Here is a 24,539-nt window from a genome sequence, read left to right on the forward strand (position 1 = left end):
CAGACTTCCCCAATTATCACTTACTGGGGCTTTTCCTCATTCTATTCCAGTATGTAGTAAGTAAAGAATCATTGCTTAAATGTCTCTATATGTGCTGTAATTAGTGTAATCTTGTCTTTGGGTCCCATATTGGAGAAGTACATAGGGAGGTTTAGTGAATTCTTTGATTCCTCACTTCATGCTGGCTCTTTAAACTTTTTATGTATGGTAACGTTTTGTAGGATAGTCAGCATCTGTTGTCAAATGATTGCCAGTTCAGTTTTTTGTCTAAGTGATGCTTTCCCATGGGTCAAGCAAACCTGTGACCATATATACTGTCCTTAATTATATGCATTCAGTATACGCTGACAGTTCTGTTTGGTTTGAGTACCAAAAACTTGAGCAATGTTGTGGACTGATTACCTTATCCCAGTATCCTCCCAATAAAACGAAGCCCACTGTCCGCTTTACCTAAGACTGAGGCTATGTGAACGTTCCATTTCATATCCCTGTAATAAGCGACCTTGTCACTTTGGCAAATCCAGTTCCCGCACAATCACCAAAGTTAAGCGATATTGGACCTGGATAATATTTGGATGGGCGATCATCTGGGGAAAACCAAGTGCCATTGGGTTTAAGGATATGCAAGTCGCCAGAATGGCATCCAATTGAAAGGCTTACACTAGAACATGGTCCCATATGACATAACTGGTTTCGTCCAATTGAAAGGCTTACACTAGAACATGGTCCCATATGACATAACTGGTTTCGTCCGAAGTGAAGCTGCATTAGGATCAGCCAGTAGATGGATTGGTGACCGTTCAGAGGAAACCAGGTGCCATTGGTTTTAAGGGCACACAAGACATGAAAGTAGCGTCCAACTGAATGTGATTCGATTCCAAGCAGTGACAGTGATTTTCTCTGCTCGGGGACTGGGTGTTGTGTTGCCTTAATCGTCACTTCACGCTTGTCGACATGCAAGCTGCCGAAGTGGCGTCAAGTTAAAAGACTTTCACCAGGCGACTGGTATACCCAGCTGGAGGTCATAGCCACATGCACATATCTCTACAATTTGTACCAAGGAATTTCTTTGAGTTGACTGATTCCAATCACGACTCATTAACATCGTCATCATTAAGCAGAACTACCAGTACACGTAAAAATAAATGAATATCTCTGAATGCAGTGTGGTGTTTCATAACTAACTTCTATAATTATCTCAAAAATGAGTAATTATTTCAGTTGGTGAGATGATGGAAGATAATCTTCTTAAATTGCCTTTAGCAAATAACCGTGGTGTAATGTGTATTTGGCACGTACGGCAAGGAATACGAAACTTTAAAGTCACTATTCGAGAATAAGTGGCTTTTGGTCTCATCTTTGTTGTTCTGTGAGTTACAGGTATTATCATATCAAAACTTTAGCTTCTCAGTAGCAACTGAAGTAGCTGTGATTTATGTACTGGTTCATTTAATACACCACTCGATAAATAAAAACAAAGGTGGTATATAAATACGTGAGCTTTGGCTGTCAAGTATATTTATGAATGTTGAGCTTTAGTGTGATTGTGGAAACATCGCTATGACGCCTAATCTTTTCTCCCCAGAAAATTTTGCTTATGGTGACAGAATGAACTCTAACGTTGTCAGGGCCAACCGTTCTCGAAGTTATTGGCGCGCTCCCCTGGTGGGGAGGCGGGTTGGATGAGGCAGTGACTAAAAGAGGGGGCGATGGCTTTCATTGACATATTCATATTTCATATTATGTAAGTGAAAGATTTCCATGAACCAAGGTAGGAGCTCCCCATCGTTAATTTCCTGTCTTATTTCACGGGAACTGACCAGCAGATCATATCAGCAGGACTGCTGAGATAAGTAAAACTAAACTCCGTCCGAACAGGTCTCGGAATGCCCAACGGCACTGACCGACCACCGTGTCATCCTCAGGCTGTAGGATACGGAGGGCAAGTGGTCAGCACACCGCTCTTCCGGCCGTTGTCAATTTTCGTGAACGGAGCAGCAACTCCACAGTCAAACATCTCCTCAATTTGCCTGAAAAGAGCTGAATGCAGCCCGCTTACCAACAGCGCTCGGCACACCGGATGCTCACCATACAAATGCTTGCTAAGCACAGCAGTGTTTAGCTTCGGTGATATGACGGGAACCGGTGCTACCATTGCGGCAAGGCCATTGGCAGTGCTGAGAACAATTGTGGTTCAAATGGCTCTGACCACTATGGGACTTAACATCTGAGGTCATCAGTCCTCTAGAACTTAGAACTACTTAAACCTAACTAACCTAAGGACATCGCACAACACCCAGTCATCACGAGGCAGAGAAAATCCCTGACCCCGCCGGGAATCGAACACGGGAACACGGGCTTGGGAAGCGAGAACGCTACCGCACGACCACGAGATGCGGCCGAACAATTGTAATATTTCATTGTGCAGCCCTTGCCACCGTCTACCTGCAGGGTTAACTGCTTACATAACATTTAACGCTGACATTTAACGACCAGCATTGACAATAAACCGCTTGACAATGTGACTATTACTTCCTTGCAACAGTGATTACAAGAATAGATTGTCAATCACAGACACTGTGACTGTCAACTCGATTTCAGCCTGGCTTCTGCTGTCACTTCAAAGGTAGCGAGTTGGCTAGGAGTTGCATTCTAGTACACGTTCAGTGGAAGTAGCTAACCGGATTTAAAATAAAGTGATAAAACTTCCGCCATTCCCATGGATATGCTTACTCGCAATGGTAACAGGAGATCTCATGGAAGTGATTTAGTAAGTACCTTTTCTCCTTCGAAAATAAGCAGATCTAATAAGGGAAAAGATTCGCCTTTAATTGAATTACATTGTTCATTTCGGATTTTCCTCGGTTACTATCAGCAACGCTATCTAACCAAAGTGCATAAATATCAAATTGATTAACATTAGGCTTTGCCAGCATTCTTTTGAGTAGTGAGGAACGAGCACAATGCTCTACAGCTTGAAGCCAATAAAACTAAAGAGATGCCTACAGACAAAACATCCAGCCACCAAAATTTTTAAGCGTCATAAGCAAAACCTTAAAATAAATGTCAGATTCCTCAAAAACTCAGTATCAGTTCCTAAGAACGCCCTAAGAGAATCGCTAGACGTACCGACGTCCTACGTAACTGCATAATCGAAATGACCACACAATAAGGTGAGGAAGTACTTCTTCTCGCAGCCGTTTAAACGTGCGAGATCATGTATAGAGAAAGGTTTGGCGAGAGTCTGAAGTTGATACCACTCTCAGATGACAGTGCTTCGTCATATTGGTGCAATAGCCTCTGACATGAAAAAGATCAATTATTTCCACGACTTCATGATAGCTCGAAATTCTTGTTTTTGTAAGCTACTATTATGGAAAAGAAATGCATGATGAATTTCTATTTTGTAAAGCTCTGGAAGGAAGGACTACAGGTGAAGATGTTTTCTTTCTTATGAATTCCTTTTTCTGCTCACAATAATCTGTCATCGACAAATGGAATGGATATACGTACCGATCGAGGTGCATCATTTACTGGAACTAAAGAAGAGTTCATGGCAAGAGCATGAGCTGTTACACCTTCTGTAAAATTCAGACATTGCATGATACACAGGGAAGCATTGGCTTCGTAAGTAGTATAACCGGAAGACAAAGTTTTAAACAAAGCAGTCATTCAGTCAATGTTGTAAATTTGGTGTGGAACAATAGGCTATTTTTCATTCTCTGGAAGTAGATGGAATCTACTCATGATTCGCTTCTATTGCACACGGAGATACGTTGCTTGACTCGTGGTAAAATTCTACGTTTGTTGCGTTGTGGAGCTGAAGGATGAACTTCGTCTTTTCCTATTGAATATCATTCTTACACTCGCAGCTCTGTTTGTGGATGAAAAATGGGTTCTAATATTGTGCTACTTGGCTGGCGGTTTCTATAGACTGAATTATCTTAACGAATCGCTTTAGAAGCGAGTTTGCGTTTAAGAGAAAACTTGGATTTCGGAAAACCCAGATGGAGTAGGGTAGCTGCAACATGTTTTCTTATCTGAAGAATTGTGTGAAGGAAAATGGTCTGGTAGGGGGTAAAAGTAGTAGAACTGGCACAGCACCGGTGCATATCTAGAGCCTTCCTTAACAATTCGAGGATAAATTTCCAAGACTTTCATCTCAGTTACATTGGATCCACAATCCGTTCAATACGACCATAACAGGCCATTTGTCAGCAGTAGAACAGGAACAGCAAATAGACATCTCAAGTGATGGAACGCTTTGGAATTAATTTAAGTGCAAGTCTCTCGAACACTTTTGGGAGGAGACACGGAATGAATATCCCATTCTGGCAGGATGGGCAGTGGACGCTACAGTCCTGGACTGCGCGGCTGGTCCCGGCGAAGGTTCAAGTCCTCCCTCGGGCATGGGTGTGTGTGTTTGTTCTTAGGATAGTTTAGGTTAAGTAGTGTGTAAGCTTAGGGACTGATGACCTTATCAGTTAACTATTTGGCAGTGGACATGGTATTCCCGTTAGCATTAGCCTACTTATATGAGTCGACATATTCCGCAATGGCGTTAATCAAGACGAAATATCTGCCTCGAGTGCAGGTGGAAGGAGATCTGCGATTTGCTGTTTCAAAGACTCAACCAAACTTGGATCTGCTACCTTCATAAATTCAAGCACACCAATCACAATAAATGTCTAAATGTCAAAAACTTACGGAATCTTGAACGGTGTGCACTTCTACTCTTGTTTATTTCCTTTCTGTATGATCAGTTAGAGTATAAATGTTTCTAAATTGGCATTTAAACGTTAACTATTATCCTGTCGTCATTTGGACGTATGATCTTTTTTAATACTAAAACAGTCTAAATGAATTAAAAACTGTATAGATGGAAACTGTTAAACTTTAACTAACTAATTTGTGAACTAATTGGTAAACAAAAGCATGTGGTTTAATACACACGTTTCTCAGTTCCAATAACTTCAAATGCAGATATGGTTATTTATAAAGTGGTTGCAATTCTTAACTTTCACTACTTCTGAGTAATACAAACATACGATAATTAAAAATGTTTAATTCTGATATGCCCAGAGGACCCTCTCTAATTATTGTTGTTGTTGTAACCTACAGTTGCAGTAATTAGAAGTAAATGGATATCATGGACCGTTTTTGAGCGAAGTGTGAGAAGTGCTGAGGACAGAAAAAAATAGGGTTAGTGGGGGGTTGCAAAGTAATTTATGATTCGGAAGTGATGCACGAAGCAAAAAGTTTGAGAACCCCTGGTTCTCAAGCTGTGGTTTGCGTCCCCCAGGGGACATGCAAATGGCGTGCAAGAGAGCGAGGTATAAAAAAAAATTAGTAATGAACAATGCCGGAGAGCCCTGGCAATAGTGACAATTTAGGGGGAAAATAGGCTGAGGATATGGAAACAAGATGCCGTTGATCTGGATTAAATTTCGTCCGTTGTCTGTGTTACGCCAGAGGCACTCGGCGACAGTGAAACCGCGATCGTACTTTCAGCATAGTTTGAAACGTTCTGGTGAGTTTGGTGACGTCGGACATTGGCGAAATCACCCTTTATTAGTTGTTCTGTGACTGTATCCTTGACTAAAGAGCGCAGTGCAAACTTTGGCTCGTGTATCTCGACGTCTCCTTACAATCTTTCAGACTTCACGAGGAAGACTTGACTACAGTACGAAGAGTTTCTTGGTTAGCGACAGACATGAAGGCACCAATGGTAGATCAAGTGGTGGAGGGGAGGGAGACATTCCAAAGGCGAAAATGAGAAGGTCTGATGAGAACTAGTCTATTTACTGCTAGGCTTCTAGAAAATTACAATACATGGCGAGGAAAATCCGTAGTGTGTAATTTGTTTCACGTGTTTAACTGTTGACAGGATGAAGCCTAGCAAGTGAAAGACACATTTTGAAACCAAACATCCTGAATTAAAGGGAAAACCAAAATAATTTCCTATCAGGAAGCTAAATGTTTCATTGTCAACTCAGAAGAACTTTGTTAAAACGACGAATGTGATATCTGAGGCCCTTTTAGCCTCCTACCAAATTTCACACAGAATTCATACGTGCAAGAAACCACTCACTGACGCAGAAACCCTAGTTTTACCATCAGCGATTGATATAGTACAACAATGTTTGGTGACTTATTTGGCCAACACTTGAAACGTATTCCTGTCTCTAATGAGACAGTGCGTAGAGAAATTTAGACATTTCTGATGATTTACTCGCACTTCAAGTGGACAAAGTGACGGACATTCATTACGATACTCATTTGATTGCTTATTTTCATTTCGTTGATGAGTTTGACGTTCGAGTAGAATTACCTTTCTGTGAGCAGTTGCGGTTCAAAGCCTTTTCATATGATCAGTACTTCTTTTTAATAAAAACGGGATATCATGGAATGTGTGCAATCGAGTATGAAGATGGAGCTCGCTCAGTGTCTGGAATTAATGACCGACTGCAAGCGAAAGCTAGAGCTGTACCTCCTGATGAAGTCATGACTCATTACAGCATACATCGGGAGGCACGTCACGAAATGCTACAAATGATTATGGAAGCAGTTAATATAGTTTAGGCAAAGCCTATAAATTCAAGGCTTTTTAAAGTGCTATGTGAGGAGATGGATGCTAAACAAGCTTTTTTAGTAATGATTTATGGCTTTGAAGGGGTAAAGTAATAACAAGAATGTCTGAAGTGAGGACTGGGTATTCTGTTTCTTAAAGGAAAAAAAAGTCGTTCTCTGGCAGACTGTTCCAGCAACGGAGATTTTCTATTGAAAATAGCTTACGTCACTGACATTTTTGAGAAACTAAATATTCTTAACGCTTCAGTTCAACGTTATCAGGCAACTGTACTATCTTGGAATGAAAAAATGAAGGCATTCATGATGAAATTAGAGCTGTGGCAAAACCGAATGAAAATTGGAATGCTAAAAATGTTCCCTACTCTAGCGTCACTGTTAGAGAACACAGATAAACCAATACTTCCCGTGGAGATAAAAGTCTGCCTCTTTCATTATCTTGCAACACTAAAAGTTCAATTTGGAACGTATTTCAGTGACGATTTTGATGAATTTAATTGGATTAAAAATCCGTTCATAAATGCTCCTGGACTTTCATGTCTAAATACAAAAGAGCAGGAACAATTTATTAATCACACTTGTTATAATTCACTATAATGAGTGTCATTGTTGGCGTCTTGGAATTCCCAAAGCTGAGCGAAAATGCAATGAAGATCCTGATTTCTTTTGCAACAACTTCTCAGCTATGAAGCCGTACTACCATTCAGAGCTAAATGTAAGCAAACAATTTCGAGTGGTTGTTTCTGTTATTACACCCCGTGTTGAGAAATTTTCTTCTCAAAAGGAAGTTTATCCATCACACTGAAGTTTGCAATTTATATTTTTAATGCTTTTATAATCCTGTGCTGAACTGTAAATATTATTCATTTCATAGTTTTTGAAAAACTCAAAGTGTGACAAATATAAACAATTGTTCCGTATTTTCGTTGTAGTAAGTCATTTAATTTTGTTTCCTTTGCGTAAAATGTCTCTAAACCGATTTTCTAAAACAGAGAATAAGGAAAAGAAAGTAAAAAAAACTATTTTCATTAATAAAATAGGCTGTGGAAGGGGGCCCAGAGGAAAAAGTCTGAAACTCACTGGGCTAGACGACACGCCATGACGACGACTTATGAATCAGAGTATGTGATTGGCTCAGCCACTTGTAATTTCAGAGATATCATCGTTGCCAACATTTTCTCCACATGTTATACACATTTCTTTATAATTAACCAAATTCGTGGGGTAAATTCAGAAACATTGTGTTATGCGATAGAGATTTTCCCGACGAGTGGTTTGATGCATATGACGTACATACAGTATATCGTTCGTCAACTATGAGGAATTACATCAAGCGTTTGGACAGAAGTTAATATGGGGAAAGGCTACCCCAAAACGTGCGTATGATGCACTATTATCTGCATCAGTGCTAATAACTTCGACACTCTGATGCTATTAAAAGTAATTCTACTGGCAATTTAATCTTTTAGAGCATAAGAACGCTTGAAGAATTTTCTGCACGTATACTTGTGTGTAATGGTAGCATTTATTTTCTGTATATATGAATTATTGCGGCTTAGTTGCAAACTGGTTCCTCGTTAATCTGTAGCAGTTACTGAACTCTCATTACGAAATGTTTCTCCACAACACTCGGCATAATGCCACTGAAAGTAGTCTTACTGTCAAAAAATACCAAGCTAGTTGTCGCTCTGGTGAGATACTGGAAGCTCATTGGGGAGGAGGGCGATCCAGATTTAGAGTCACTTTGGCTTCCGTGAATGACTCAACTAAAACTCCGGGGTTGACATGGTCAACTGCATTCGCCATCCCTCCCCGGTCGGAACATGAGTTCCGTTCCTAGCCGCCCATCCTCAGATATGGAAACATATCGTCCTAAAAACAAAATAATCGTAAACGGAAACGAGACGAAATCCATTCGTAGAATACACAGATCGCACCAGAATTAAATCATAATCTAGGTATCAGGGCTACGACACCTTGTCAGATACGTGGCCAACACGTTACCAACAAGAATTTTGCTAGTCATTAAAATATTTATTTAAAATCTTGCTGCCTTTAGACTGCTAAGTGAGCCCGTTGATGTATGAACCTAAACACAGAACTGTATCTGCAACTTTCCCGTAGTGGCGCTAAATGTCGTAAGTTGTGATGTAACTTCGGAAAGAAAAAGTTAGCGATGACTGACTAAATGCAAGTTGTAATATGATATAATACTGCTTTATCTTTACTGCCTAAACTATACAAGATGACAGAATCACCGCGAGTTTCTTGCCGCGATGTGTCCGCGACTTGTATTGGGAAGAAGTCAGAACATGGAAGTAGAGTATATGCTTCCGAAACTTGACGGACACACTGCGAAATGACAAGGCAAGAAACTCGAGAAAATTTTAGTGCACTGAAAAGGCGTTAAAAATTTGCATTTGCAATTAAAAGACGTGCTATAATTAGGATATTCGACTTACTTACGTCATTCAGTAGCTATTCGTAGGTAACAATTATCTAGTGATTATTTTGATTACCACCATACCATACGTGAATCTAGCCATTAGTTTCATTCTGTATACCAAGTCTTCAAATACGGGTAACAATGTATCTAACAGGAAAAACGCAGTCGGTGAAATCTCTCAAACTGACATAAATTTTCTTCTAAACGTGTCTTTTTTTTAAAAAAAGAAAAAGACAGTGAAAAACTTTCCCGAAAAAGTACAAAATGACAACAATGTTCTGATAGTCAAGCACAACGAAAGAAAAATATCTCGTTAAGTCATTCATATTTTACGAAGTATATTTGCAACGCATCTGTTCGCAGGCACGAAATATTAATCACTATTCAAGCTTTGAATTTTTTCCCTTTGTTCCATATTTACTCACGTAGCAAAGCAATGACTGCGAAACAGAACGTAACTCGAACCATCGCTCTTTCGACGGATGCGCAGCACCGATTTCCACCTCTCTGCTTACGCACTGCTGCAAACAGACTACCACAACCCGTATATGTACCACTCTCCACCCGTGCATAGTTTCGCAACAGTCAGCCGTCGCTTATAGCCGTCTTGTGACTCACGTTCTCGCTGTAACGAAACGTAACGACTCCCGTTAAACGGGAATAATTTACACGATAAACGTCGTACTCACAATAGCCTGACTGACGTTACTTTCGAGTCGTAAGTTGATTACTCAGAATGAGAAGTTGAGGCAGATTCTTGAATAGGCACGCTGTTTTCACACATCCTGTCTCCGTTAAAAATTGTAAGTCACTGATATAACGTATGTTCAGTTATACAATAGAGCTTTATGGTGATCATCACATGCCATTTGAGATAGACCACAAGTTCATAAAGGACAAGTATGGCGATGAAAGCCAGCTTTACCGTATTCAAAGGAGCCATCGCTTAAGCAGTGTAGAGAAACCACAAATAAACCTAGAGCTGGATAGCTGTAGGATGATTTGAAATCGCCTCCTCTATAATATTAATCGAGATTAACTAGTGCAGAACGCAGTGGAGAATAGAAAAGGGCACTCATGAGCTTTTTCCATGGAAATATACATAACGCTAGGAAGGCCAGAAAATCGCAAAACAAAAGAAACATAATTTAGATTTTAGGACAGGTTTATAAGATGGTAAGTTAAAATTAAGATGATTAAGCAAAGAAAAAGGAAACGACTACTGAGGGTGCGAAGCCCTACTCCCCCCCCTCGATTAAGGAACTTTTGCATTAGATAGGTTTACATAGCTGGACCTAAAATGTCTGAGCCCGCAACAGATTTCTTCTCAGGGTACAATACTAATTAATAAGGTTACACAATCGATTTTGAATAACGCGCTTTGGTGTTAAGGACCCTAAGCGATGTATCCTGAGGGTGGTCCCTGTAACCCCTCTGTAACCGTTTGCTTTGACAGAGGATTTAATAGCTATGAAATCAAAGTAATCTATTACAGTAAGTAGAATTTATTCCAGTAACAACGTTATATTTTTCAAAGACTAAAGAATTTATTCCAGTAATATCGTTAAATTTTTCGAAGATTAACAATTATGATTCACAATTTCATCTTAATTACTAGGACAACAGTTCACGTTGACAATGATCGTTACATGTTGGCAAGGTTTGGTGACGAGTTAACAGTTCAAGAACGCTATGCCGCGATCTGTCATTCAAAGTTGTATGGTAGGACAGCAGTGATTGCATGGCGATGACCTGACAGCGAATGGAGATAATGTTACCACTGTGGAAAAACGACCACTACAGAGGCCGCCGCTTCTCGCCCTTAGGCGCGCGCACACGGGGGACACTTGGTCGTGCAACTGTGTCGTCTTTTCCACAAAATCTGTACAATTAATTATATGTAAGAGCGCACACGGAGCGACGCGGTAGCGACACAACTTTTCAGTTGCTCTGGCCGCCGACAGAAGGGCGACGCAACTGTCTCCGTCCTGTCTCCCCTTCCACAGGTTATATGTGCGCGTGCACACGTGCGACTATGTAGAGCCGTCACTGTTGTGAGCAGTTGGAGACATTGAAGTTCGTAAAATGGCTGTTGTGAGGGATGAAGACATCGATATTGAACTGCTCATAAATAAAGTAGAGAAGAGGCCTGCACTGTTCAATAAAACCTTAAAAGACTATTCTGACGATAATTTGAAAAGCAAACTACGGGAGGAAGTATGTGTAAACGTGTGGAGTACGATCTGGCGACAGTACAAAAAAAGGAAGCAGGTAAGTTTTTATTTTAAAAAGTTGCTTTATTGACATATTTTAACAATGTTATTATATTACACTTCTTAATAATGTTTTGTGGACAGAACAACTAAGTTTTTCAATGTTGTCGAGTCGTAGTGAAACCAGAGTCCATCGTACTATCATGGGACAGATCGTCCAGGGTACGTAAAATAGGTTGCAAAATAGCTACGTATATTGACAGCAGATATCGTTCTAGCCTGGTGTTCAGTGTCTATACTCTGCAGTGGTCATGCATAAGCTATATCTGTAAAGCTGATTCCATCTCTTCTGCATACAAAATTGTGTATCACACAAAATACTTTGAGTATTGTATCGCAGAAATCGATGGTAACATCAAGAGGTCTATGGAAAATACGCCATTTGTTCGCCAGTATGCCAAATGTGCATTCAACCATACGAAGAGTAGTTGTATGCCTCCTGTTGAAAATTTTCTTTAATGGAGTTAGCGTTTTTTTTTTACCAAATGGGCTCAAAATGTGCCTCCATAAACCAAAAGCTTTATCAGCAGCCAAACAAAAAGACATTGGTTTAACTTCTGGATCGTTAGGCAATGTTCGTTCATTTGGTATGTTCAGAAGGTTACGCTGCAGCTTTTTGCCCATATTCGAATTATTAAAAACTTATGAATCACCTGCTGCTCCATTTGCACCAACGTCTATGAAGACAAATTGACATCCCGCATCGACCAGTGCCATCAACGCCACAGAAAATAATTTTTTATAATTAAATAATTCTGAGCCAGAACTTTGGGGTTGTGTTATTCGAATATGTTTTCCGTCTATAGCACCCATGATGCTGGGGAAATGGTTATTTTTATAGAAGTGTTCAGCAATGTGCAACCACTCTTTTTCACATTTCTCTGGCATAATCATAGGTTGCAAAACATTGCATATTTCAGTGCGTGTTGCTTTCACTATTTTGCGGATTGTACTAGCACCATTCAAGTAGCTGTATGATGGATGGCTGAAACTAGATCCAGTTGCTAGACAAATGGAAAGAAGTTATAATAATTTATGAAGTTTCGTAAATGATTTAAAGTAATTGAATTATAATAGTTTTCATTTTTATTTCATGAAAATAAATTAAAATCTACAACAATGTCAAGCGTTTCAATGTATTGTCTTTGTTTTTTAGGAACGCTGGTACAACGAAGATGGAAAAATCTAAGAGTATGCTTTGCAGGGGAATTGCATGACCAAAAATGGGCCAAGACGGAAAGCGCCGAAAGTACAAATTTTACGATCAACTTTTATTTCTCCTACCAACCGCAAAAGTTCGTGAAAGGAGTGGAAATGCTGAACCAGTAGTAAGCGATGAGGAACCCGAGGAAACAGCACGATCAAAGGTCAACCATTGTTCGTTTTCCACATACCTCCCACAATTCAAGTAATAACAATAATAATAAGAAACAGAAGAAGAAGAGTTATGAAGGAACTTTGCTCGATATACTTCGATAGAAGAAAGAAACTGCTTTATCAATGGATGACGCTGCAACACATTATGCATTGTCGCTTGTACCTATGCTGAAAGCAGTACTTGCACACCGAATGATCGATGCAAAAATTTATATTCTTCAGGTAATAAGACGTTTCCAGAACACGTGTCTGCCAAATGACACATGTGATAGTTTCAATGGTGGCGTGCGGTATTCTAGCTTCTCCACCCCTAAGCGAGTGTTTACTGCAACATCTACGTCTGTCAGTAAACCTACCGCTGGAAACAGCTCATACACGGTTCTTACTTTCCTCATGATTGCGACAGTGTAAATTCATACCTGACTAATTTTTCGGTGCCTTCAGATGGATCAGAAACTATGTACGATGTCACTAGATGCAACTTTACACCTGCACTCATTTTCTGCCGTTTCAGTCATTTGCTTTGAACATAGTTTATACAAAATGTAACCATTACTGTTATTATCTGTTTTTCTCAAACAATAAACAATATCAAGCTACATAAAAGATATGTAATTTCATGCAAACTACCCCAGTGTAACACTGAGTCTCTCTTCTGGTGTAATCGCTATTAGCATATTTGTATTTTGGTAGGTGATGGCAGGTGCCAGAATTGTGACTAGCTCGTCAAATGACGTTACACTCATGCGGAGCCGGTCGTTGTGGCCGAGCGGTTCTAGGCGCTTCAGCCTGGAACCGCGCGACCGCTACGGTGCAGATTCGAATCCTGCCTCGGGCATGGATGTGTGTGATATCCTTAGGTTATTTGGGTTTAAGTAGTTCTAAGTTCTAGGGGACTGATGATCTCAGATGTTAAGTCCCATAGTGCTCAGAGCCTTTTGAACCATTTGAACTCATACGGAAATAACTGAAGAATTTCTGTAGGTAACATCTTAGCTCTTGAAATATTAAAGTGAATTTACATTTATTTATACTTTCAGACATAAGCGGGTTAATCCTACATTTCCTTTTCCGTTTTTTTGTCATTTGTCGAATGATAAGAGCACAGATCACTGCAGTATCAAAACAATTCATCTCTGTGCACTGGTCGACAGCACTACAAAAATCCTTGAAAATGGATCCGCTGCCAGGAAACAGCTGCTCATCGTATGCGAGCTCTCAAAAACCGAAGCAACCGGAAAGCAACGAAGACGAAATGGTTGCATGACAGTAATATCTCACGTGCGCCCGCCCTAACGGGTCGTGCGCCTTTCTGTTCCATGCACGACGCGGCAGCAATGTAGCGTTACAGGGAGTTGCGTCGTTTAACGCTAAACCGTGTACCTCGTGGTCAGTTATCTCTCCATTGAATCCACATTAAACTTTTTACATATTATTCATTGTGACAATATATGATGCACAAGTGAAGTTCTTGGATCGTCGCATCCAATTCCGGAAAGGGCATATAGTGTGGGATTTGGTCCTGGGGGTGAAGTGCGCAATTAAAATCACCGGCGAGGACGCTGTTTTCGTACCGTCCGAGGAAAAGGGGGCCGACATCCGTGGAGTAGAATCTGGAGCGGTCGTGATGTCTGGTGGTACCCGACGGCGCGTAAACATTAATGAATCGGTTGTTGAGCACCGTAAGTGCTATTCCTCGAGCAGAGGGAAGATACGTGACGTCAGAAACTTCAATACCATCACGCGCTAATATTGCCACTCCGGTGTCTGCAGGGCCACCGGGAGTCACATACGTTGCTTAACCATAAAAGTTCGGGAGTGCGGTCGTTTTCACTTCTTCCAGGAAAGCAAAATCAATTCCAGTGGCTCGCATTAATTCTTTCAAAAGTTGGATCTTGACAGGAGAACTTAACATGTTGATATTCATTGTCGCCAGGCGGTAAGCCTGGCAACGCGTTGGTTGGGCGAGGTTATCCATGTCGATGTTGGAGAGAAGCGAACACTGGAAGTGATGTCATCCCCGCCGAACGCGGTCCTCCTTGTGCTGCATAATCCGGCGGTGCATCAGCTAGCCCCGGGTCGGAATCTGGTGTCTCGACGTCCTCGGCCCACGAGGCGGCCGCGGATGTCTGTTCATGCTTCATAGGCTCGGCATGTTTTACAGGAAGGGACCGAGCGACATCCCTGCCGGCTCTCGTACCTTCCTACTGCTGACTGTTTATTTCAAGGGGCCGGTAGTCGAACGCTGCATGTTTATCCGTCTGTTCTGCAAGGTTGGAGTTAGTGGAAACGGCCTCAGCCTCGCGGTTGGCTTCTTCAGTGGCCAGTTGTTCTTCCTCGGCCGAATGGGACCCACCGTGTTCCGACGCGTGTCCCGACACGGTACGACGACGGCGCTTAAGCCATTTCGGTGGTCGCTGTTTCCGTACGTGGTCTTCACTGTCAGAAGACGGCACTGACTCACGCCTCGCCGGGACAAATGCTTCGGTCGGTACGATAATCGAATCAATTGCCATCTTGCTGTCGTCAATGCCTGTCGTGTTCAGTAGCTCCAGCGTACTACTTTCCACCACTGTGGCCTGTTGATCATCCAGGTTTCTGTCCGTAGAAGGTGATTCTTGTCCCGCTAAATCGGTCGGCTGTGTTTGTTTTGTTGATAACATCGTGATCGTCGCCGCGTAAGTCACGGGGAGAATAGTCTTCGTCGGTGGAGGTGCAACGTCCGTCAGTGGGAGTTGTGTGATCCGACGCTGGAGGCACTCAGAACGAAGGTGACTTCCTTGCCGCGTCAGGAACACGTTTTCGGCTGGCCGTTATAAATAACTGTGGCCCGGCACCCTCCTATTTTTAGGTAGGACGGTACATGTCGTTGGAGTTCAATGCGCACTTGGCGTACTCCATTGAGCACTGGATACGTCTTAAACTGGGTCCATTTTTCAGCCACGTGTTCGTATACCGTGCCGTAGGGGCGGAGCGCCGCCACGCCTGCCACAGGGAGTTCGAATATGCGGGTAGTCTGCAGTTCCAGTGCGACATGGCCGACTTCGACGTTGCCAACATTTCCGTCTGCGTGGCAGAAACGTAGCTCTTGTTTCATCTCACGAAGCACCTTGGCGCATGTAGCTTCGTTTGTAAGTTTTACGTAAACCGAGCTACTGACGAACGAAAAGTGGATGACGACAATGTCGGCAGCAGGGGTCTTGGCTTCCTCATTCAAAAAGCGTTCGACTCCGAGCGCCTTTGGTCTGCTTAAGTCGTTACGAAAGGCGAATTTCAAGTTAGATCTTCTGTATTGGTTTGCCATGATCTTCTAGCGCTACGGTGTCACGTACTATCGGCCGTAGGAAGTAAACAAGGCGCGCGGGCCCGCGCTGCTGGCGGAAAGCAACACACTGCACGTCTGCTTCGCTCGGCTGCGAGAGTCGTCGGACTGTTAGGCTATCCGTGAATGAATCACAGTCAGACCCAAACTTCTATATGCCTTCAACCATGCGTCTGCGACCTGTGCTCGTACATCCATTATGTATATTCTCGCACACGTCAGACGTTGTAATTTGAAGTCGCTTGCCCGGTATCGGCGGATATATACGATATTGCAGTGCCTGTGTTAACCATTACGGTGCAAAGTTCCGTTTTCGTCTTCAAAACTCCCTCCAATCTATTTGTCGTCGAATTCTATAAATATATTTTTCAGGAGTTCCCCTTCTTCCAACTACTCTCTGCAAAGTTCATTCGATTCTAGTTTTTAATAATGGTCATGTTACCATTGATCAAACCTACCTAAACCTTCAAATTCGTTTGCAACATCACTAGCACCGATTGTAATTTTTGTTGAATTTAGTAATCCTCCTGTACAGTTTGGATAATGGGGAACAGTAGCTTGATTGGATCTTTGACCATAATTGGCAGGTTCTTTGAGTTCATCGATAGCGTTTAAAATATATATGTTTACTGTTTTGGCCATTAGTTCTATCATTTTGTCGTTATAGTCATGAGCTAGTTTCACTATGGAGAAATTACATACAGATTTGACGTCTGCAAAATCATCATCCAATGACGATCCGCTACGGCCGCAGGTTCGAATCCTGCCTCGGGCATGGATGTGTGTGATGTCCTTAGGTTGGTTAGGTTTAACTAGTTCTAAGTTCTAGGGACTAATGACCTGAGAAGTTGAGTCCCATAGTGCTCAGAGCCATTTAAACCATTTTTTGAACCCAATGACGTTCGACTTCGTTCAAGCAAAATCTCGTATTAATCAGTACGCAACTTACCTACTTAACATTATTTAGAAGGTCTATAAAATGGCTATCATTCTGTTGCGTACGTTGGTTTGAAAATCAATGGTTGTAATGGCTCTAAGCACTATGGGACTCAACATCTGAGGTCATCAGTCCCCTAGACTTAGAAGTACTTAGACCCAACTAACATAAGCACATCACACACATCCATGTCAGAGGTAGTATTGGAACCTGCGACCGTAGCAACAGCGCGGTTTCGGACTGAAGCGCCTAGAACCGCTCGGCCACAGCGGCCGGCTTTGAAAATCACAAAGCCTAAAGTAACACTGAACTGAATGTAATCACGTTTATTTACAAAACAAAACAAAACAAAAAAAGAAAAAGTCGGAATAACAATTTTAGGTTGAAACCAAAACCGCACGTGCCATATTAATCGCGAAAATCTTGCAACTGTGATAATATATATGAAAATACATTTATTGTCAGAATACGCAGATTTTAACGAAGCAAGATCTGATGTCGCATTTCCGTGTTTCGTCCCGGAAAGTGTTTGTGTGAATGTGAGGGTATAGTGTCGATCTTACCGTGCCTACTAATAAAACAAAATATAAAGTTTGAAAAACATAAAATAAAACCTAAACAGCTGAAATCAGCACAAAAACCTCCAAAGAGTAAGTAATAATACTTTGATCCAAGGGTCGTCTCGTCGGGAGCACCGCTAAGTAAATGAAAGATAAACTTAATACATTATACAATGATAGAGTATGTAAGCACAAATGAGCTACGTAGGTAAATATCAAAACGACAATATCTAATCTCTAAGTCTTAATTAATTTCCTCCGAAAAATTCGCAGTATAGACACAATCGTCAAAGAAGCCTGCCTTCACACCAGTGTCCGTTTGGGCCCGTTTACATAAGTGAGTATGAATTTAGATTCATGCATTTATCTATCTTATGACGCAATATCCTGCAGTGATTTGATGACAACGTAATAACTCACGCTTCATTAAACCGCAAGCGTGAGTCACGCAGTGCGCGGTATGCGGGCGCGCAGGGTGTGACCAAGCGTACTAACCTGACGTTAGTACGCTTTGATTCATTGTCAGTTAGATGATGAGTAGTGCCGACTGGCACTATTCTGAAATGACTCAGCTGAGATGATCTGTACACTTGCCTGATTTCTACTGCTGTTCAGTTGTATCAGGCAGTGCAGTGTCTACGTCAGGGAGCTGTTTAGCTGAAGGAGAAATAAAAGAGCATGGAGTAACATACATACACGCCATAATGGATAACAATAATAACCATTCAGAGAGGAATGGGTTAGTACTTACATCCAACAGTTTACGTTATCTCTGTCTGGAGGTGGTGGACATCTGACATCGCTTCATGATGATAATCAACCTTACAGTATGGTGTACAGAGCGCAAGTGGCGATTTGACTGTATGGTTAGTAAAGCTGGACGCTGGGATGATTACTGGAGGAAGGTGACTACAGCGCCATGGAAACTGGAAGAACTGTTCTGAAATTGCAACGTTAGAGGCTGCACAAAACCTGCAAGTCCACTATGTTGGATCACTATATTGTATCTGACGTTACTCATGAAATCGTAGATCACCATCATGATTCACCAACGAATTGTAAACTTGGGACCATGCAGAATATGTCAGTACCCTCAGTATCATCGTCTAAGGTCGTTTCCCATGCGGACTGTGCTAAGGTTAATCATCTTGTCTACAGTTTTGGAGCAATTTGTTACAGCTTGTTAGAATTTTTGCTGAAACTTGGGGTAAAATATCACAGTTTGGAAACAATTTGTACAGTTTCAAGGCAATTTTATTGTAACACGTAGATGTATGGTGTGAAGTATTTTGTAGTATACACTGTTTAGCGCACAAATTGTTCAATTTTCCTGTCATATTGCCACTTCATATAAAATGCTCGAAGTCCTCACTTTGTCTGAAATATTTCAGAGGAAACTTCATAAAATCAAAAACCCCACACATTTGAATAAATCTTTCGACGATTGTCGGAAATAGCTCACTTATCATACAAATAAGCAAGCTTGGAGAAATGCTACATGCCAATACGTGCTATTGTTTCACACCACATCTTGTGACACTTGCTACTGTTAACAGCAAAAGACCTGCACAATCACCGTTGTTAACGGAATCATACCGACATTCATTAGAAAGTGAATAAGAAACCCTACGGGGAGGTGTAAGATTACAAATAGAGATCCCACTGCGCCACTAATCGAATATGAATACGAAAACATTTCACATATCACTCACACCTTCATATTCGTAAACTTACCATTTAGAAAGTCCCTAAAATTCTTATACTTCTTATTTATAATGTAAACCACTTACCGTCTATGTGAGGAATCGCCTAAAAATCACTTAAGGCGATCAGGACTAGCCTGGAAATTAGATAGTTTTCTGTTTATATGAATGATGGAGTTTGGCGTTATGTCTACGTCCATTTCATATTCCCATCAAATCGATGCATACGTACAGCGAAATCAGTGTTATTTGAAGAAAAATACAGGCATCCATAAAAAAGTGTGTGGTCATTGAGGTACAGCTAGGTGATAATCTATGGTATGAATCATCATCATCTTCTTCTTCTTCTTCTACTACTACTACTACTACTACTACTACCACCACCACTGCCGGCCGTTGTGGTCGAGTGGTTCTAGGTGCTTCGGTCCGGAACCGAGCTGCTGCTATGGTCGCAGGTTCGAATCCTGCCTCGAGCATGGATGTGTCTGATGTCCTTAGGTTGGTTGGGTTTCAGTAGTTCTAAGCCTAGGGGACTGATGACCTCCAATGATAAGTCACATAGTGCTCAGAGCCATTTGAAGCATCTGAACTACTACTACTAACTGGAAACTACGTGAGTCTATAGGATGCTGTTACCTTACTGAAATCGGCATTTGGGTCTACCGTTCGACTCCATGGAACGAATGTTCTACTATTATAACCACTAGTTTCCTGCTGAGTATACAACACCGACTACACATATTTATGAATTATTATACCACATTTCCCCACATATGTAACTGACTGTGTTATAAGGAGTTACAGTGATTTGAGAAGGTCTCACATTGATGTTTTAACCACCAGCTGCCTGTGATCTGTATGCATTTGGGAAGTTACTGGACACCAGCCCAACAACCACAGTTTATGAGATGTGCATACATGGGATGCAAGACACCTCTGGAAACACGGAAGTCACCACTGTAGCCTGCTTGATCTGCTGACAGCTTTGTCAGGTGCAGTGTAGTGTAAGTCATAACGGCAGACCTCTGTACAATGAAAGTAATGATAGGGGTAACCACAGCAGCTTGCCATTTCACTATATGAATATGGCTTACTGCTGTCACAAGGAAAACATGTGCCCGAATGTAAAATGCTTGGCATTAATGACCATTTGTTTAGTTTTTGAGGTGAAAATTGGCACATAATTGAATATGGAGAGAATGGAGTCAGGAATTGACGCAAGGGGTGCAGCAGAACCTTCACAGTCCAGAAGTGATTGCAGGGTGTCTTAGCTTTCATGCCAGTAAAGAGCGAATCAATGTTTTGCATTGCAGGTAACCGGAAACAGGCCAGGAGTCCTCATCGGGCATGCTGTGTGTACGTGACGATGAAGAACGAAAATTTCTTACATTGCTAGTTACCTAAAAGAAATTTTGCGTTGATCGAGAAACATACAAAAAGAAATTAACAAATGAGCAGTTCAACTCTTGAGGCACGGGTCTCATATTAAGGGCAATGTAATTTCTCTGTCCAGCAATGCTGTTTGAGTTTTCCTAAATCGCTAAAGCATATGCCAGGATGGCTCCTTAACCAGAGCCACAGCTGACCCCTTGTCCTGTCCCCATGGGCTTCTAGACCTATTCTCATAAAACATGTTACGTAGGCTGTGTGCTGTACTTTTTGGCCTGTCGATCCGTATTGTACCTTGACAAATCCTATATCACTGAGAGATAATGTAAAAATAAACAAATGACCATCCATAACCTCGGTCAGCGTATGACTTCAAACACTAGGGTGTAGTTGAAGGAATCACACCCACATAATGTAAAAATAAACAAATGACCATTCATAACCTCGGTCAGCGTATGACTTCAAACACTAGGGTGTAGTTGAAGGAATCACACCCACATTCATCACAAATGATTTAATAATCCTGTGGAAACAAGTGATCTCTATGTACGTTAATTAACTCAATGCACATTTTCTGTGGCACTTCATCTACATCCGTACTCCGCAAGCCACCTGCCTTCCGGATGAGTGTGCCTTACTACGACCCAGCTTCAATCCCAAACCTGTGACACTTGTCATCTATCATCTAGTAAGTAGCAAGGTGAGATTTTCATCAATCGAAAGGCTAATTTTCCATTTCTAGAGCTATCTGCAGTGCTTATGGATAGAATCCTTTCACACTGCTTTTGTCAAGCTGTAAATTGTTATCTTAGTGTTTATCAGAAATGAATGACAAATCGGTTAGAAACGTTTGATGAAATGACTAATTCACTTACACCACTCTAGCGATGTGAGAGTCTGTCGAACACTGCATTTATCATGCTCTTATCGTCGGAATCGAAGTGTCACATTCTCGGCTAGTCATGCCCAAAGACAAATGTAATTAGGACCTTGCGTGCGTGTCAAATAATCATGGAAAGTTATACATATGGATCTGACATGTAAACTCGTGAAACAACATACCTTGCAACAAATGAATGTTGTGACGGTACAAACCCCCCGTTACTAGATGAATATTTCTGGTATACAAGGATTGCTTTGTGGAGAGCGAGTGTGCTACATGGTGCGCGATTCGCAGAAGCGCGTGGCGCACCCGCGCGATATTTGCAACGGTCGGTGGGATGGCGGCCACGTGGTCCGCAGCTTGGGGCATTGTTTGGTTTTTCGCGCATTGCGCGAAAACTATGTAGCTTACGATGCGGCAGTGGATTGCGGTCAGCAATATGCACCTTCTGAAAGATCGATCTTTACTTAAAGTCACGAGACGAAGAAGTTATAGTAACCTCAAAATCGGTTAATATCACGAATACTGAAAGATTAATAAAAATAGTAAATAACAACATACAGGGATGAGCGAGCACTCATTAAAAATGTTTCGTCATAGTGGATCGAGTGCCTTAGTCATATGTTAAGATTCATAAATAATTAAGCCCAAAAATAGCAAAAAACAAAGTTTGAGGGAAAATTGTTTATAAAATTCAATAGAAAATTCATGACGTAAAGAACTGCGCTATATAATATTTTGGGTGGCATCACACGTATTTAAAACTAGTTAAGTTATACTACACACTTAACTTGCAATACCTCCCATGAACCATGGACCTTGTCGTTGGTGGGGAGGCTTGCGTGTCTCAGCGATACAGATGCCGTACCGTAGGTACAACCACAACGGAGGGGTATCTGTTGAGAGGCCAGACAAACGTGTGGTTCCTGAAGAGGGGCAGCAGCCTTTTCAGTAGTTGCAGGGGCAACAGTCTGGATGATTGACTGATCTGGCCTTGCAACATTAACCAAAACGGCCTTGCTGTGCTGGTACTGCGAACGGCTGAAAGCAAGGGGAAACTACAGCCGTAATTTTTCCCGAGGACATGCAGCTTTACTGTATGATTAAATGATGATGGCATCCTCTTGGGTAAAATATTCCGTAGGTAAAATAGTCCCCCATTCGGATCTCCGGGCGGGGACTACTCAGGAGGATGTCGTTATCAGGAGAAAGAAAACTGGCGTTCTACGGATCGGAGCGTGGAATGTCAGATCCCTTAATCGGGCAGGTAGGATAGAAAATTTAAAAAGGGAAATGGATAGGTTAAAGTTAGATATAGTGGGAATTAGTGAAGTTCGGTGGCAGGAGGTACAAGACTTTTGGTCAGGCCAATACAGGGTTATAAATACAAATTCAAATAGGGGTAATGCAGGAGTAGGTTTAATAATGAATAAAAAAATAGGAATGCAGGTAAGCTACTACAAACAGCATAGTGAACACATTATTGTGGCCAAGATAGACACGAAGCCCACGCCTACTACAGTAGTACAAGTTTATATGCCAACCAGCTCTGCAGATAACGAAGATATTGAAGAAATGTATGATGAAACGTAAGAAATTATTCAGATAGTGAAGGGAGACGAAAATTTAATAGTCATGGGTGACTGGAATTCGGTAGTAGGAAAAGGGAGAGAAGGAAACGCAGTGGGTGAATATGGATCGGGGGTAAGAAATGAAAGAGGAAGCCGCCTGGTAGAATATTGTGAAGAGCAAAACTTAATCATAGGTAACACTTGGTTCAAGAATCAAGAAGGAAAGTTGTATTCATGGAAGAATCCTGGTAACACTAAAAGTTACCAGATAGATTATATAATGGTAAGACAGAGATTTAGGAACCAGTTTTTAAATTGTATGACATTTCCAGGAGCAGATGAGAACTCTGACCACAATATATTGGTTATGAACTGTAGATTAAAACTGAAGAAACTGCAAAAAGGTGGGAATTTAAGGAGATGGGACCTGGATAAACTGACTAAAACAGAGGTTGTACAGAGTTTCAGGGAGAGCGTATGGGAACAATTGCCAGGAATGGGGGAAAGAAATACAGTAGAAGAAGAATAGGTAGCTTTGAGGGATGCAGTAGTGAAGGCAGCAGAGGATCAAGTAGGTAAAAAGACGAGGGCTACTAGAAATCCTTGGGTAACAGAAGAAATATTGAATTTAATTGATGAAAGGAGAAAATATAAAAATGCAGTAAATGAAGCAGGCAAAATTGAATAGAAACGCCTCAAAAAAGAGATCGACAGGAAGTGCAAAATGGCTAAGCAGGGAAGGCTAGAGGATAAATGTAAGGATGTAGAGGCTTGTCTTATTACGGGTAAGATAGATACTGCCTACAGGAAAATTAAAGAGACCTTTGGAGAAAAGAGAACCACTTGTATGAATATCAAGAGCTCAGATGGAAACCGAGTTCGAAGCAAAGAAGGGAAAGCAGAAAGGTGGAAGGAGTATAAAGAGGGTCTTTACAAGGGCGATGTATTTGAGGACAATATTATGGAAATGGAAGAGGATGTAGATCAAGATGAAATGGGAGATATGATACTGCGTGAAGAGTTCGACAGGGCACTGAAAGACCCGAGTCGAAACAAGGCCCCGGGAGTAGACAACATTCCATTAGAACTACTGACGGCCTTGGGAGAGCCAGTCATGACAAAACTCTACCATCTGGTGAGCAGGATGTATGAGACAGGCGAAATACCCTCTGACTTAAAGAAGAATATAATAATCCCTATCCCAAAGAAAGCAGGTGTTGACAGATGTGAAAATTACCGAACAATCAGTTTAATAAGTCACAGCTGCAAAATACTAATGCGAATTCTTTACAGACGAATGGAAAAAATAGTAGAAGCCGACATTGGGGAAGATCAGTTTGGATTCCGTAGAAATATTGGAACACGTGAGGCAATACTGACCCTACGGCTTATCTTAGAAGCTAGATTAAGGAAAGGCAAACCTAAGTTTCTAGCATTTCTAGTCTTAGAGAAAGCTTTTGACAATGTTGACTAGCATACTCTCTTTCAAA

This window comes from Schistocerca gregaria, chromosome X, assembly GCF_023897955.1.
Source record: "Schistocerca gregaria isolate iqSchGreg1 chromosome X, iqSchGreg1.2, whole genome shotgun sequence".
NCBI classification, from domain to species: domain Eukaryota; kingdom Metazoa; phylum Arthropoda; class Insecta; order Orthoptera; family Acrididae; genus Schistocerca; species Schistocerca gregaria.